Below are 17,929 nucleotides of genomic sequence, written 5' to 3' on the forward strand. Positions count from 1 at the left end.
TCACATCCGCAATATCAGCGATGACCTCAAAATCAACATTGGGCCGACCATGCCCAGCGACTGCCCAACCGGGCAGCCAATTTATTTGTTGACCCGTGGGCAATGCAGTCAATTTTTCGACCAACTGACTGACCCCGCCTCCCCCCATCCCTTTGATCCAGTTGCGGAGTTGTAATCTGTGCCAGCTGAACGTCTGACCGTCCGTCTCGCCCTCTGTCCGTCCGACTGTCTGTTTGTCCGTCGTGTTGGGCTGTTTGTTCGGTTTTGCTGGAAATAAACCTTTGAGTCGCAATTTTTACGTTCGACTGCGGAAGACCACAAAATAATGACAGGAAATTATCTCAGAGTAAGAATATGGTAGGTCAGTTGGCTGACATCCAAAACAATTTTGCTCTGTTGTGATTACGATTTTTTGCCCGGTAGTCCGTTGACGACTGCAACGAGTTTGTTGCCTGTTCTGCCGTCTTTATTGGCTTTTCGTAATCTGTTTGTAGGCTCCCATCTGTGGGTTCTGTCTCTCAGTTCATTGTCACTAATTTGCTGCAATTTGCCAACTTATAGCATTTATTGAAGCTGATCTCCTGCTGCTTCTGCTTCTGCTGCACATGCCGCATTGCCCCAGCCCCAGCTTGAAACATTTTTAATTGAAAAATTGAATGCAACACTTGACTATGGCAACGGCAGGTCGGGGGATGTGAGCGCGAGGCCAAAAGTTCATGCAACAACTTTTTACACCTGAAGTGATGCGAGGGGCTTGGAAAAACTGCTCAAGTTTTATAATTTTGTTAACATCGAAAAAAATAAAAAAAAAGCGAAAACATTATAAAAAAAAAAGAGGCAAACGCAGGAGCCGGGCACAAAATGAAAACACTTTGTAAAAAGTGCAAAGTTTTGTTTCGTGTTTTGGTTTCTCGTTAAAAGGTATTTTGGTTTTTCTTGCCTCTTTGTTATTAACCAATTTGCAAAGTGCGCTTAAGTTTACAACAAAGCGAACAGCAGAGAGTGGCATAACTTTAATTACTGATGTACAGTGAAACCATTCATTGTTGTTCAATTATGCATATCGGAGGCCTAGAAAATCTGAAACTTAACGTTGAAGCTATGTTCAATTGTAGAGATATCTGAAAAATTGTGGGTTAATAATTAAGTGTTAAGCTTTGAGTTTGAAAACTAATTTGGTGGAATATTTGAAAATTTATAAAATACAGCTCATGAAATTGAAAGTATGTAGACAGATTTTACATAAAAATGGAGGCAATAAAAAACGGGTTTTTATCTAACAAATGACACCAAAATCTAGTTAAATACATTTAAGACGCGCGCATGTGTGTGCGTATGTGTGAGATGGTTTAGCTGTTGCTTCAACGGACGTGCGACTTTTATCCTGCTGAAAGGTGTTAATTGAGTGGCTTCATTTGCTCAACGGAAATGCCCATCAATTAAGGTAATCACGCAACAAAGTCACACCGCATGCCACGCCCCCGTGAAGCGTCTATGCCAAGGCACTGGCCGAGGTCGCCGACCACAGCAGGGCAAAGAGACCAGAAGCCAGCCAGAGTCAGGGCCAGAGAGTGCGGACTGTCTGTGCCGTGGTCGTTGGCATTAACGACGGCCGTCTAAAAAACTGCGTGACTGACACGCCATGTCCACGAGAGCATGTCCAAGTCGAAGTCGGACTGCCACTAGCCTGTGGGGAATGTGCGCGAGGTGGAGGGGTTGGGCTGGGCACGGAGCAAGGGAAGTTGGTGTTGGCTTTGTGCTTGGCTTTGTTAGTCGGACACAAAGGCAAAAAGCGCTCCTAATTGGCCGGCTAACTGAAAGTGGCTGTGGTTTGCTCTATTCACATGTCAATCAAAGCGACACACACACACACATACACACCCACAGGCACAATCCATTTGGGGATATCAAATTCAAAGAAAATTTGCCTCCCGCTGTGACAATCAATTCATTACAAGCGCCGCCAGTTGACAAATTTCAGAAATGCCAAACACAGAGCTGAACCCAAACATGAAAACTGGGGAAAGGCTGGAAAAGGCTACAATCTCTCTCTTTCTTTTCCTCCCTCTATCTCTCTTGCACACAATGCAAATATGCGAAAGCGCATAAAATGAGCGGTGGAACGTGCCGCAACATCAAATGATGAGATTATCGTAAACTCGCCGAGACCATAAAGCAGCAACAGCATCCGTCTCGGAGCGGCTCCTAGAACGGGCCTGTCCTGGCCGTAAAAAACGCTTAATAGTCCATTAAAGGGATTAACACAGGCGGGCAGCAGTCGGCAGGGCCAAATAGCTGAACAAATTCCACGACATGGCCCATGTAAATCGTTAGCCTGGTCTGGTTGCCCGAGATACTCGATGCTAAAAATCAAACAGTGAGACGATTCCCACACGGCCAACGCTGCGTATGAGCTATATTGAAAAGTGTGCACAATCGAATTGAGAGAATTCTTTATTGGGTCGGGGCAGTTAGGTCGGAGGCGGACAAACGGTCGATCGTTGGCTTAATATAGGCAAATTAAACTAAGCTCGGGAAATTGCGTTTCAGTCACGTTCCAAGCAATACACAAAATGGCTCCATTTCCGTTTCGTTTCGGGGCAAAACCAAAGCCTGAATACGAGTATAAACACATGCAATTTCCAGAAAAAACAAAATACTTTTTTCAGATGATGCAGACGAAATACCCTAGGTTTCTAATCTTAAATGAATTTTAAATGTCAAAAAACTCAATTAAAAAAGCTGACCCAAAAACTAAATGAAATCTAAAATGTTCCTCTGTCAATTTATTTTTTTATATAATTTGTATATCGGCACCTAATTTATATAGAGCCTAATCCGATAATTTGAGTGTATTTGCTTCCTGCATTACAAACTCTGTATACCCTTTTGAATTGTACAATAACTCGAACACTCTGAAAATAATGCAATAAAAGTGGGATACAAATAAAAATCCACGCCCAAAAGCACGCACTGACGCTGACACACATCCACACGCACACACACTCGCACACATACTAGCACAACATTTGCAATAACATAACAGGCAAATCATAGCGAAAGCATAGAAAAAACAAAACAGCAAGAAATCATAAATGTAATTGGGAATTTTATGCGTCAACGGGGGGCTGAAAGAGAAATGCCTTCCAACCCTCCAGGGAGCAGCTGCCCGTCCTCCTCCTATTCCTCACCCTGCAATGTTGTGCAAATAAAAGTTGAAATTGTCGCAAATTCTTAGAATATAACAAGAAATTTTCCACAAAGCGCGCAAACTGGAAAAGTCGCTCGTCCCAAGCAAATGTTTCAAAATCTTCCCACCCCCAACCCGTGGCGCCCTTTGAACGCTGCGCGTATGACGTTGACGCTTTTGCCATTTAAACTTCCTGCGACAGCTGTGAGTTAGACTGAAACACACACACACACACACGCACGCATTCACAATGGGCGCCTGCTCGGTTTATTGCCAGCAATCAATTAAAACGGCAAAGTCATTTGTGACAAAAACATTCACAGACATTTAACTTTACGAACGGAATTTGTTATATACGCCGTAGAAAATCGATATATGCACATATGTGTGCACATACACATATGTATTGTAATATTTCAATATGATTCGATGCGAAAAGCAGTTTTTGGTTAAGGTTTCGAGTGATTCGTTGAATCCAATTACCGAGTCAAGTGTCAACATCAAAGAGATAAATTATTAAAAATCACAGTCTATAAAATGAAACATAAATCCTCAAATATGTAAAATATTCCATTAAATGCAGGCAACATGCAAAATAATTAACCGCAAAGTAAGTAAAATGATTTGACATGCTCAGAATTAAAAAGCTGCAAAAATAATAAAAGTAATTTTATAATTTTTTTCCTATTATTTAAGTTCGTATTATCATTGCAATTAGTTATATATAGTTATATAGAGACAAATAAAAACTAAACTAAGAGTAATTTCTTAATTACATATTGGAAACATGTCAGTAAATACGAAAATCTGTCAAAATTCGCCCATTCAAAATGAGGCCTCAGTCGAACTGTTGCCAAATAAACCCTTGCAACAGGGCATCGGAAATGCACCCCATTAGCAAAATGTTTGCTCAATAAATTGAAACTACATAGACTTTAGTAATTTTCAAATCCAAAATAAACACGTTCCAGCTGCGGCGGGGAACCGAACTGGTCTGGCTGGACTGGCCGGTCAGTCAGAGCACTGCCAAAGCCAAATCAAATGTGCAGCTGCTAATATTAAATGTACACAAACGGAAGAGTTAATCCTTATCGACAATTTGACATCAGCAATTTTCGATGCTTTTGCTTTCAAATAACGGAAACCATTAAGTTGTCACATGCACATGCAACTCTGCCACAACAAAAAAATAATATTAGACTTCTCTGCTGGAGCGGGCTCGACCTGCAGATACCCTGTATTCGGAATGTATTCAGTATATCTGAATTGATTTCTATTTTTTTGAATGTTGAAACTATATTCTAATCTCAGCAGATCAAAAGTGTGTTGCGTAGCATCTGCTTCCAATTGTTTCCGTATGTTCCCTGTTCCCTCCTACGGTCCTATCCAGATCCAGGTTGCAAAGCCAACTTTCAGATTCGAAGTTCAGCATAAGAATCTAGTTTATTTTATAGATGAACTCGGCTTTTGGTTCAAATTATTGGGTTTTCATATGCCATCAAAATGAAAAACAATTTTCTATTACAAATATTGCAGGTTGGGCAGCTAATCTAAAGTTTCATTGTTAAAGACTGAACATTAAACTCTCCGAGATCACTGCCGATATAGTACTTGCCCTTTTTTAAACATTGCCATGTCTATACCCTTTTGTCCACTTTGTAAGTCACAGGGTATAAAAACACAACCGAAAGGGCGGCCTTTCGTACATCAGCTGTGAGGGAATAGGAAAGAAAAAAGGCTCTGCGAACTGGCGGCAGGGCTGTGTCCATTTTCAAACGTTGTGGCCAATGTGCGTGTGTATGCGTGTGTGTGCTTGGGGTGTGTATGTGGGGGTGGAGCCGCCGAATGCCACAAGTGGTCATTCAGACAAATGGCCAAATGGCGGCGCTCATGAATAATTCAGATTTTAAATTGCATTTATGCAAATGCCATGCGGATGCTTGCAGATTTTCGCCACTGGCTGTCGCGAAACGGAGGCGTCACTAGCACCAACAGCAGGAGCAGCAGGAGCAGCACCCGTTGCCAGGACCAGCTCCTGGTGACGCATTTGCAACTAAATGCCCCGAAAGCTGCGAGTTTTTCGCTAATGCACAATTTGTATGCGTCAACACTTTCGTCAGAGCCGACGAGCAGACAAAGGGGGTGAGCTCCGGATTGCATTAATTTTTATCAACCCAAATATCAAAACGGCGTTGATAGTGCCGAGGAGCAGCGAGCTTAAAGCCACCGTCAAAGCTTGTGCGGAATGGAGGCCAAGTGAATCAGTGACCCGGCAGGAAATAAAATGGTCGTCAGTTCGAGGGCCACCTGTTTTCTGCTCAACTCTTTCGCAATTCGTGTGTGCGTGTGTGTGTGTGTACGATGCCAACTGCAGATGTTTTCCCTCTGTCTCTCCCTTTCTCCACTTACATCGCCATCGCCATCGCCATCGCCATCTCCAGTTGGAGTCTCGGTCCAGAAACTTGCAGATTTATTGCACAGAAACTTTTATTGCCTTATAGAATATGTACGAGAGTACGGGCCAAGATAAAGATGCAATCTGTAACTTGTTCGAGGGAAAAAAGCATTTGGCCAGCTGCTTCGAATAGTGCGGGTAATTGTAGTCCACCGGACGCCATTTGCTTATCCAGACGGAACATGAGTATCTGGTATCTGGTATCCGGTATCCGTAGTTGCCAAAGGCATTTAATTGCCACAAGTCTGTTCTCTTAATTAGCTGTTAGTTGCCATTAGCATCTGTGGAAACGATTAAAGCCAACACAGATGCTGTTCACAGGTTAAAGGTTGGTGACACTTATGTCTTGTTGTTTGCTTAGTTTCCCTCAACTAAACTCTTTGTGGAAGGACACCTTGAGAAAATGAGGCATCTGATGCATAATATGATGCAACTGTTCTTAGTTGTGTTTTTTTAAAGATATCGACTATATAGTATATATGCTTGAAGTCCTCCTAAATTTAAATTGATTTTCTACTAAAGTATTTATTTCGCAATATATATCTTGAATTCATTTTTAGTCTTGATCAGCTAATTATGAATTCTACGAATTCGAATTCGAGTCCCAAAATCACAATAGACTACTGTAATTCTGAGATTCATTTCTTGAACGGACTAATCGTCTAAGAGGTTTTCGCTTTGGCTTTGCAGTTTATATTTCGCTCAATTTAAACTATTCGAAAATAAACACAAGTCGCAACAAACCAAAAAGTTATGCAAATACATTTGAACATTTGACCAGGGCAAAAGTAACATTTAAAAATTTAAATGCTACATATGTAAGCATATCGGATTACATTAAACTAAATCAAAAGTACTACAAAATTCGCTTGCAAACAAGTTTCAGCCCAGTTTCATCAGATGTCACATAAATCTTCTTGGCCTGATGTTAAATCTCTGGCGTCTAGAGATACGCATTAATCTTAAAAGAGAAGCTACTTTCTTTGGAAACAACTTAAACTTTAGCATATATCGGCGGGAGAAGCCGTAACTTGAATAGTTTTGACACGATTTATAGAGTAGCTCACGAGCAACCCTGCCTAAATTTTCGTTACGCGTGGGCAAATAATTTGAATATCTCTGGACATCTCCATTATAAAATACCATATTTGGTATTTCTCCGCCTACCTCGTTCCTAATAGGCTCCTATAATAAAGCGATTAAATAATGTTCACTCCACTTCCCCCTTTTAATCAAAATAATCAAATATAACGTGTTGTCTAGTTTTCGTACTCGCGTCCTTATCTGACATTCTGAATAAACTTTTCATTTATTGTTCTTGGGAATGCCAATATTTTTATTGATGCATGAACACCTATCGGGTAAATGTTGTGGAATATGTTAGGGATATAAGATAGTAACGAATGTATGAGATAGTAAAAATGTTAGCATGGCAAACCCTTAGGCAACATATTAAAATATGAAAACATATGGCATTTAACTAGACTCCCGATACCGTATAAAATCAAAATAATCGGTGCAGTCGATAACGATGTACATAATCTCCCATCTCTAGTGCGCAGCAAGCTTCAAACTTAATTGCTTCGGGAATAAAAAGTTGGTTTAGAGAACTGTGCTCAATCGTACGAGGTTTGAAAATGAATGCATGTACTCAAACACCACGTCGATTATACGAAACAGAAACAGATCGAGTGCTTCAATCATTGACCGTCAAGCTGGAAAAGCTTGAAAGAGAGTTGCAGAAGCGAAACTCAACAATGAATAAAAATAGCACAACAAATGGAAGGCAGCCTGTAAGGCGAGAAGTTTCGGACCAAAACTGGAACAGCAAGCAAAATAAAATTCAGATCGGACCAAATGGCACGAAGCTATCGAGAAAAATGTACTTGAGGATTGATTTGACTTCGTATCGGGATGCAACACGCGACTTGTGCTACATGATCTTCGGCAGGGAAATACTGGGTACTCGTACTCTATCTGGCCGTGTGGGACCCGGTGCTGTGCACAGCAATATAAAAACCAAAGAACAGCTCGAGCCAGCCTTGGTTGAGGATATAGTGCATCATATTATGAGTAAATTTGAGGTGCAGCAGAATCAGGTGTTGCATGCCATACGCCTGGCTTGCCGTAACTCGGCCAGGACGTTGATGGAACGGAAGAAGGATAAGTGAGGGTACGTTTTCCAGCCAGGAATTTGATGGTAAATATAAGGAATAAGTCAGATTATGTTCATTGTATGTATCTTGCCAGATATTAAACATCGTTGAACTGAATTGAAACTTGCCTTGAAAGTCAATTTAGGTAACCTTGTCGAGAGCTTAAATATGGCCATCGCTTGGGGATTCACTCTCCCACTCGCTCTCTCTTGGAGAAATCAATCAAATGGATCTAATGGTCCCTTCGACAATAACTGTGTGGCCTCAACTTAATGATGCTAATCGGATTTGAAAAATAAGAAAGATATCGAGGACGGCGAAGTGCGTATCACTTGCCATAACAACGAGTAGGGTTTCCTCAATGGGCGCAAAGAAAAGGCAGAGCCGACAAAAGTTGAGGAGGCACGATTGTCCAACCATCCACACACATCGAAGAAGGGTCGAGGATTCGCTTCTTGTTAGTGTAAACAAGCGTCAACCGCATGGAAATGGGCGCCGCTTTGTTGGCCGTCATTCGATGCGAATAAACTCGAATGCGTTGCGACTCGATTTGATATTCATTTATGCGCCTCGAAGATAAGCACTAAATAAATAAATTCTCGCCCCCGCCCTCGTCCCCGCCCGGCCCCAAGTGGGATGTTGGGATGGACTGTGGACTCAGAAAATGTAAATAAATGAGTGGAAAAATATGGTAAAAATTGAAGACGGACGCCGCTGGGTGAATCATCGATGGCATCAAAACGATTTAGTCTCGATTTATTTTATCGCTCGCTCCATCTCTCTCTCTCTCTTTCTCTTGTATGCAGCCATCTCTTTCTGGCACATTTTAAATGACAGCCAGCAGCTGTAAATTGTTAGCGGCTAAGTTTAAATTACAACTGTCAATCGAATCGAAAGCGAAACGCGTTAGTTGGTAGCTGATGTTACCATTGTATTTGTTGTTGTTGTTCTTGCTGTTTTGTTTATGTTTATGTTAATGCACATATGTTGTTGCGAAATCAAAACATCATGAAATTGTTTTTCCAACATCATTTCCATTTTGCATGTTGTTTTTGCCGGGCATATTTCCGTGCGTTTACAGAAAGGATATGAACAACATCCGGCGTTTGGGCCCATAATTTCTAACAACATTTTACTACTCATTGCATTTGACCAAGCCGACGAACCCAGCCAGCCAGCCAGCCAGTCAGCCAGCTAACCAGCCAACCGATTTGGTTATTACAAACTCATATCTTGTGCTGTTGTTGCGGCGAATAACCAAACTGACCGCAGGGCAAGGGGCCGACGGAGGGGGATTGGAGAATTTGACCAATTTTGGGCGCTGCTAAAAATGCTACAAAATTTGCATTTTATATTAACGGAAACAGTTGTTGCCTTTGAGCGCACACACGAGGCCAGTCCTGAACTAGCAGCTTGCCCTCGCAACCGTTCCGCACTTTCCCCTGCTGCCCCTTGCAGGCCAATGTGCCCACTCCGGTTATTGCTTCAGCCGGGTGCACATTTCCCAAACAAATTTGACGCGTTTATGCATGTAAATTAAACAAATTTGATTTTAAATATCTTTTGGCAAAAGGCAGCCAGCCAACCCAAACAAACCAAACCAAGCAACCCGCCAGCGTATCCCCAATCCACCAGCGACACGAACGGACACGAGCCCTGCCATATGCACAGGGCAGCCTCATAAATATAAATCCCGCAATTTTACTCCAACCAAAGGAAATGCGAGCCAGCTGAGACGAATTTACTCGGCGGTTTTTCAATTTTCTGTGGTGCGAGTATATTAATGTTGATGTGTAGGGGAAACCACTTAGGAGGTGCCACGTGGCATATGCGACCACTTGTAATGGGCAATTGGAAGCGAAAAAAACGGGTATAACACCCAGATACCCTGTACCTAACTCTTAGAAACAGTATTTCCTTACATGCACATTAAAAAATCCACTTGAATAAAATTGTCCCTTTTTCTGTTAAGCCTTCTATTTCAAGTTTGTGCACAACCTGATCATGCAGGAATATAAAAAAAATAATCAAATTAAAGAGCATGCCAAGTGAAGACTCCGTCTTGAGAGCGAAGAAACAAAAATTCTAGAGGATAAATAGGCTCTGATCCATGATACTAGAATAAAAGAACTTTGGAGCCTGGGTAAATAATTGTGTTTTTTTGTATAATACAACTGGACAAAGAGCTATAAAATTAATTTCCACTGAAAAGCACAACAGATCCAGGTGGTCAATTAATAATAATAATAGATTAATACTATTGCTATGAAATAATACTCAGCATCGTATGACAGCATAAATGATTAAAAACTGTTTAAAGAGAAAATGATTCTTTTTAATCGTATTTTACTTAAGAATGAATTCAAGCCTGTCTAGGCTCAATCGGCTTGAGAACTGTAATCCTTGGCAGCTTGTGTAATGATTGCTGTTGAAGGCAGCTTCTAGTTGTGCACTCTCAACTGAAATTGGTATTTATTCGTTACAGCAGCGTACTCACAAGCACTTTTCACACAAGTAACATCTACACTAGAAACTCCTTATTTACTTCTAAATTGCGTAAAGACTACTTAACTGTACTTTTGCAACGCTTTGCTGGGGTTTTAGTTAAGCAGGTGCTGAAATTTTCTATTTGTCCCCAATAAATACTTTTCGCTTACCTTATTTACCCTGCCAGAAATAGGAAATTTTGTGACGAAAGTTGGCACGTGTTGCCGCATCCGCCGAACGGATTATGAGTCCAAGCCATACAGCACCCACAGCAGAGCCCAGGACCGGGAGCCATGGCCAGGAGCTTGGCCATGCGCCATGCGAAAATCGAAGAACATTTTAACAATAAAGTCAAACATACTGGGAACATTGTTGGCTGCACTTAAAAGTCCATTAATGGGCAGCATTAAGTGGACATTGTGTGAGTTTTAAGCACATTTGCTTCAATGTTTGCTCTGATCTGGTCATTGCACAAGTCTTGGATTAGCAAGAATTAAGCCAATAGACTGAATGCTCGACTCTGAGATAACCTGTGCTCAGCCATTGGCAATCTGGCGAGTGTGCACTTTGGCTTATTCTCATAACTTTCCATGATTCAAAATACATTCAGAAACTTATATATATTTAGATATTTATATTTACTGGTTTATCACGTTATTTCGCTGATCTGGTCATTGGCCACGACTTGGATTTGCAATAATTAAGCCAACAAACAAATGCTTCACTCTGAGATGACATATATTCAGTCTGCACTAAAGTTTATAAATAAACTATATTAAACTTGCTTTAAATCGAAGTAGTCCGAAATACCGAACTCTGTAAGCCAGTCATGCACTGGACACGGAGCTTTGTTGTCTGCAGCTCACGTACAGGACACACGTACGTGAAAGCTTTGTAAGCTTAAAGCACAACGTGCAAAATCAAAGCGTGCCGAGCTTTTCACAGCAGCAGGCACTTATACATGCTCATTTACTAATACCTTAAAGATCTATAGTGAAAAAAAAAACGCATACATAATTTTTTGCACACATAGGGTATTGGCTGGAAGGGTATTGGCCTGAAAATTAATTTGAAAAAGCAGTTGGCTGCCTTTTCGGGTCCCCATTTGAGCAGCTAACCAAAAAACATAATTTTGTTCTGCTGTTGTCGAGTTTCGCTCTTGTGCTGGGGGATTTTGCATGGCACGCAAAAACTGACAATTGCAGCGAATTTCAATGGCTGAAAAGAGCTATCGGGTGACTGCTATTGCTGCCTGTTGTTATAGTGGCCATTTCGGTTGTGCCAGTTGTTGTTGCCGGTTCGATTTTGCGCCGCTGGCTTTGAATTTACAGTTTGGCTGGGAATAAAACGCACGAATGCGCCGCCGCGAAAACAAAAATGACAATGGCAGGCAACAAATTTTGGAATTCCCAACAGCACTTCAACTTCCGGCTCTGCTATTTTTTTTGTCCATTTTTGTTATTTTTTTTTGTTATTCCTCTGTTGACAAAAGTTGCGTCGCATCCATTGAAAATGTGACTCCATTTGAGATTTGCCAGTCCACAAAAAAGAAAAACAAAAAAAAAAAAACAACAATGATAAATACCTGCAACATTTTGCATTGTGTGTGTGCGTGTGTGTGACTGTATGTATGGGTATTTGAGTAATGGGCGCCACTTTTAAAGTGCAACAAACTGAAATTGGTGTCTGCATTTGGCCTGGTTAAATCCAGTTGCCATCGAATTGCTAAACTGACAATCTGTCAATCTGATGAGCACGTGCAGCGACTCTCAGAGTACTCGTCGCTCGGGAGCCTGCCCAACATTTCGGCAATGCATTTGCATTTTCGCCTGAGCTCTCAATCAACTGTATGTGTGTGTGTGTGTGTGTGAGTGTGGCCCAAAGTGCTCGCCAAAAGTTGTTGGCCAGATGAAGAAGAAGACGAAGAAGAAGGCGGACGGCTGGCTGCATTAGAAGGACACAAACTACTTGTAGCGACAGCACAGGCCATCAATCAAATCCTCGATAAGGACCAAATTCAATTTTGACAAATCACAAATAGGCTTTTGTAAACTCAAATTAATGACAGTCGAGTGTCCACTGTGCGACAACACACACATACACACACACACGAGCATACATATATAATTAGTTACTCGCTTATGTATTTGAACATGATCATTTAATTACTTTGAGATGTCCTTTGTTTTTGATGGATTATTTGAGCTACATTTCATTTGTTGCCCCCAAGTGCATCGAGTCCAAGTTGGCCAGCAACAAAGTAAGAAGCCGCTTTATGCACTAGCTTGAGATATTATGTATGCACACACATCCGGCAGACAATGGACTTAAACGATGGTCTGCTTATGCAATATTTCATTAGCAAACAAAATTGAACACCGTTGATTTTCTCTATGTCTGTCCACACAATATATAACTATCAGGTTCGATTTACTATTTAGTTTCCATTAAAATAATGTACTTACTCTTACTTTGTGGCATTAAATTGACCAACTGTGCTAACATATAGAATATCGTACAAATTAGGCTAAGAGTCCAGTTCGCAAATAGACAGACGGAGAGACAGACACGGCGTAATCAACTTGGCTGTTGATGCAGATCTTGAATATATATAGTTTACGGGGTCAATGTTATAATACAAGGGTATCCACACAAAATTAAGCAGCAACTATTTTATTTATTCAATAGACGTTAAAGATCATATGAGATATGAAATTGTGAAGTGAAGAATTGTATTGCACGCAAACTAAATAACTTGAATTGTTGATAAAGATTGTCTTTCAATATTGTACAATATTAGTACATATATATCCTTTCTTCTTTCATAGATCAAAAGGAATTTCTGAAAATTTGTTAAATAGTTTCGATATCTGTAAGTTGGTTATAGAGGATTTACCCAGAGGTTATATATTTATTTTGGTAGGGTATTCCGAGAACGGCATTTGGAAAGCAAAATATTCTCTTTTAACTTCTCCAAAAACTTATCCGAAAGTGTTCAACCCAATTAGGCTTTAACGTATTTACTTGTTATTTGTAGACTTAACTTTCCATGTTCCGTCTCAAACACAGCTGACTTTATTTCTGGCTTTTTGCAGGTGTTGAATTTACGTCGTTTTCTTTGTTTTACGATAACAAATTGCACGCAAACACGCAAATGCTTTCAGTTAGAGCGTCAGTTGCTGCCCGGCTCCTGCTGCAAGGACATGATATGTACATGAATATGTTCTTTGAGTGCTGAAATTAATTTTTCATAGACACGAAATGTGTTTTGTGTTTCAGGACCCACACGCAGATGAGTGTTTAATGAAATAATTAGTGCACTCTGCTTATTTAAGTCATTGTTCGTTTTGCTCACATGAACAAAGTCAAATTCGATATGACAATTCGTGTTTAAATTATATTCATTTTTTCATGCCCTCGCAATATATGTGCTTTATTTCATTTATTATTATTTTTCCCCTTTTTTTTGTTGCTGTTTTGCAGTTCAACGCCCACAATTAGTTCCACTTAAATAAATCAAAAGAAATTTTTGTAAACATTTGCCCACACAGTGGCTCCCACACGTAAACGCACAGACAGACACATTTGTATATGCATTTATTTCAAATTGTAGCTGTTGCTTTTTGCATAAACCACAATTGTTTTTGCTTTATTCGAGTGCACGTTTTTAATGAATAATGCATTCATATTTACCGAGAAGCACAAATTGCATGCGGCTGCGTATTAAAAATTAAAGTAGCTTCAAGCTTTACAGCCTTTAAATTCTATTTGAATCTGCCTAACGTTTGTTCAAGCAAGACACTTATCTTCCTCACGCCGAATATTAAATACCTTTACCAGAGTGATTTTGTGCTAAAACAGTAAAGTTTTTGGTACCAATAAAGTTTTTCGACTGACTTTAGGATAAATGTCCATCTAAACTGCCTGTAGCATATGTAAAATGCGCCCATTTTGTGACAAAGTTATGATAGCCAGCAAAGGACTATAAGCAGTCTATAAATGCTACTAACATCTTTAAGAAAGAAACTCGAAAACAATCTGACAAAAGATTCTTCAAGACTTTAAAAGTATTTTGGTTACAGGTTTTGGCTCCATGTCCGTGTCGTGTGTGGGCTCTTACCTCGTATTATGACCATTTTTTCCGATTGATTTTTTATTTAAACCATGCTTAGGTTGCTTAATTTTTTTTGTATTTTTATTAACACCCTAGAGGAAAGATGAGCGTTACACTGTTTTCGCCATCAACTTTTGTCTTTATGAGCACCCAAAATCCAATTAACACATGCTGCCACATTTCCGGGCTAATCCTTCCCAGAGGCGGCTGCGCAAATTACAATTTAAAAAATAATTACGAAAATGTCTGCAATGAAATTTTAGCCCGCAGGCATCGCCAGACGCTGCTCCCATTTTGCTGCTGCAATTTCTGAAGGCGCTAAATGTTAATGAACATTATAAAAACAATTGCAAGTAATTATAATTTGAATGATAATAGCGAAACTTCTTAATCCCCGCAACGGTAATTTTTATTCTTCCTCTCTCTCCTCTCCCGCTCACTCTCACTTCTTCTGTACGCCCCCATTTCAACCCCCAAGCCCCACCGCCGTCTTGTTTCACGCTTTCAGCGGAGACAATTCACAAAGGCGCCGGCGACATCGCCTCGCAAAACGTGAAAATGCATAATAAAGGGGGCGTGGCACTCGAACAGGACAGAATGAAATGAGAGCAACAGAGAACGAGGTCCGCAGAGAGAAATGAGTTCCTTGTAATTAAATTCCTTTTAATGAAACCTCAAAACAAACACAAAAGCTCCCTGCAAATACAAAAAAATACTCGTAACAATAACGCGAAAACCCAATAAAAAAATGGAAAATATTACTGAAAAAAAGTCTGAGGAGCAAGTGACAAGGCGACGCAGTGATAAAGAGAGGAGTTAAAAGACAACTCGAAAACTTGAAAAAAATTCCGTAGGATTAGAGAAAATATGAAAAGGTATAATTGAACCTACTAGCTACTGCTATTATTATAACTAGTAGCAATTGGAAATGATTAAACAATAATATAATTGCGTTAAGAAAGTCGAATTAGTAATATAAAGGGATATAAAATATGGTAAGCAAAAAATAATAATCTAATGTTAACCTGCTATTATAGATTATCAATAATGTAAATACTAATGAATAATATGAATTTTAATAGGAGATACACCTTTTTAATGACATTTCCAACCAAATACTTGAGATACTATACAAACTAAAAGGTTTGTTCAGCTTGACTTTTAGTCAGTTGCATTGAACGACTTACAATGTCAAATAGCTGGATTGCCCTTGCCTTGACCATTGTCTTTCTGCATTAGCCTCAGAGCATAAACAGACAAATATATGGGAACATCAAGAAAATTAATTCTAATTTGTAGTTAGCCAGAAAGGAAACTACCCGCAACAGACGGCGCAAATTGGGGGTAGCCATCGCGTTGCTTGTCCTGCGACTGAGTCCTTTGCACACTTTGCAGCTAATTATTCAGATGAAAAGCGCCGCAGGAGCGGGAAGGAAGCGTGCAGGCAACAAGAATTTTGCTCAGCGAAAAATCAAACAACGAAATTGCTACTTGCAATTTCTCGTCACGTTCAAAACTTAATTAGTACATCAGGACATCATCAGAGCTGCTGCTTCAGTTGCTTTTGCTGCTGCTAGTGCCAGGACTTCAACTGAGCACGAGCCCAATGCAGTGTCTACGACTACGGCTGGTGCGGAGTCTGACGACGAGGCCGAGGCCGAGGCCGGGGCTGGGGCTGAAGCTGTCATAAGGACGTCATGTTTCTTAATTAGTTCTTTGTTATCATAACTTTTTGGCGAAACGTTGCGTCCACCACAGCCCATCGGCAGCTGCGGACTTCATCGAATTTTCGGTCTTGGCGCTTCATTAGCGTCCATGTACTATGAAAGCCTACTCGAATTTCAGATGCTATTCATGCATAGCTTCAGCGGCAGAGTTACGCATTCATTGAGAGATACGCATATGCTTTGGGTTAAACAATCCGCCTGCTGTATCATCGGCATCAACGGATTTGTTAAGGCAACTGGTTGAATACTACAATACGCTGTGACAGGATTTGGAGGCTGAAGCCTGCTGCCAGCTGCCAGCTGCCGTACTGTGGATACACACACACGAGCACAAGATTTTGGCATGCCGCACACGTAGAAGATTTCCGCACGAATTCGCAAAGCAACTCTTGATCCCTTTGACTCGTGGACATGTTTTCTCTGGCATTCTCTTTGATGTTTACAAATTACACCAAAAGTTGGCAAACAAATTTTCTTATTCACTTTTACCGACTGCACACACAATAAAATGGCCAAGCCAAGCCCCAAATCCCAACCCGAATGAATCCCCGAATCTCCCGCAGCAGCACCAGCAGCAGTGATGAGAAATGCTTGTAAATGTGCCAAGTGAAATTGCGACCAGGAGACAAAAATTTGTGTGTGCAAAATACATTTACAATGCATTCTTGAGTCCTGGCCAAAATAATCGAAAAGTTTCAATTGTGCTTTTAGATCGATTTACCAATTGGATTTGCCAAGATTAACAAGTGTGAAGGCTCCGGTGGAGTAAACATCACGAGCAAATACCTTATACCCAGATCTAAGAAGATTTTATCGCAAGACTTGCTAAGAAGCAGTGACAATGTTTGATGATCGAAATAGTTTTTATCTTCAAGGACGAGACTTTCGCTATAGCAGATAGAGTCGATATTTTGTTGCTGTCGTATATTTAACACTCCAATAAGAAACACACCTTTTCTTTTCCCAGAAGGGTTGCGAAACTCAGCTCCATCTCCCGGATTGAAAATGCAAACTCGATATCTTTGCTATAGCAGTCAATCGATATAAGTTAAAGCAGTCAGCAGCCTACAGGGTATAGCCATATTAAATACACTTTGTCTCTTTCGCTAGGGGAAATATTTGAACTGTTGCTAGTAAAGCTAGCAAAATCAAAAAATAAAAACTAAAAACAACTTTTTAAATTTATCCAATTATATTTTTACGCTGTAAAAACTTTGGGCTTTTTCAGTTGTATGTAGAAAAAGCTTCACATAGTTCTCCACATGCTGATCTCCACATGCCCAAACACACACACAACATTCTGTGTGTGTGCGAGTGTACAGAATTCATTTGTGCACACAACAACGATGAAAACATCTTCAAGTCGAAGGATGTGAAAAAGTTTTTTTGTTCACTCATTCATAAGTTTTTAATTAAATTGCCGTCACATATTTTTCCGAGCTCAAACAAAGTCGCTTTTGATGACGCTCTCCGAGGAGCTCTTTAATTGACAGGGTGATTTATTTTCTGGGCTTTTCAACTATTTCCTTAAATTTATGCTAATTGGCTATTAACCCGAACGTAGAATAAATAAAAATTGTGTACGATATATGGTAAAGGCAAGCGGCAGTTTTTTCATGACATGACTGAGACTTGCTCCTTTTACATTTTCCACACATATAAAATAATATGTGCGATTTGTTCTTACAAAAAAAAAAAAACAATTTCCAAGCAATGTTTAAATGTTGCTTTCCGTAAAACCAAACACTTTAAATGAAAACCCCGGCGTATCCTCTTTCAGTGGAGGTAGAATTCTAAGAC

Source organism: Drosophila virilis, chromosome 4, assembly GCF_030788295.1.
Source record: "Drosophila virilis strain 15010-1051.87 chromosome 4, Dvir_AGI_RSII-ME, whole genome shotgun sequence".
Lineage (NCBI taxonomy): Eukaryota > Metazoa > Arthropoda > Insecta > Diptera > Drosophilidae > Drosophila > Drosophila virilis.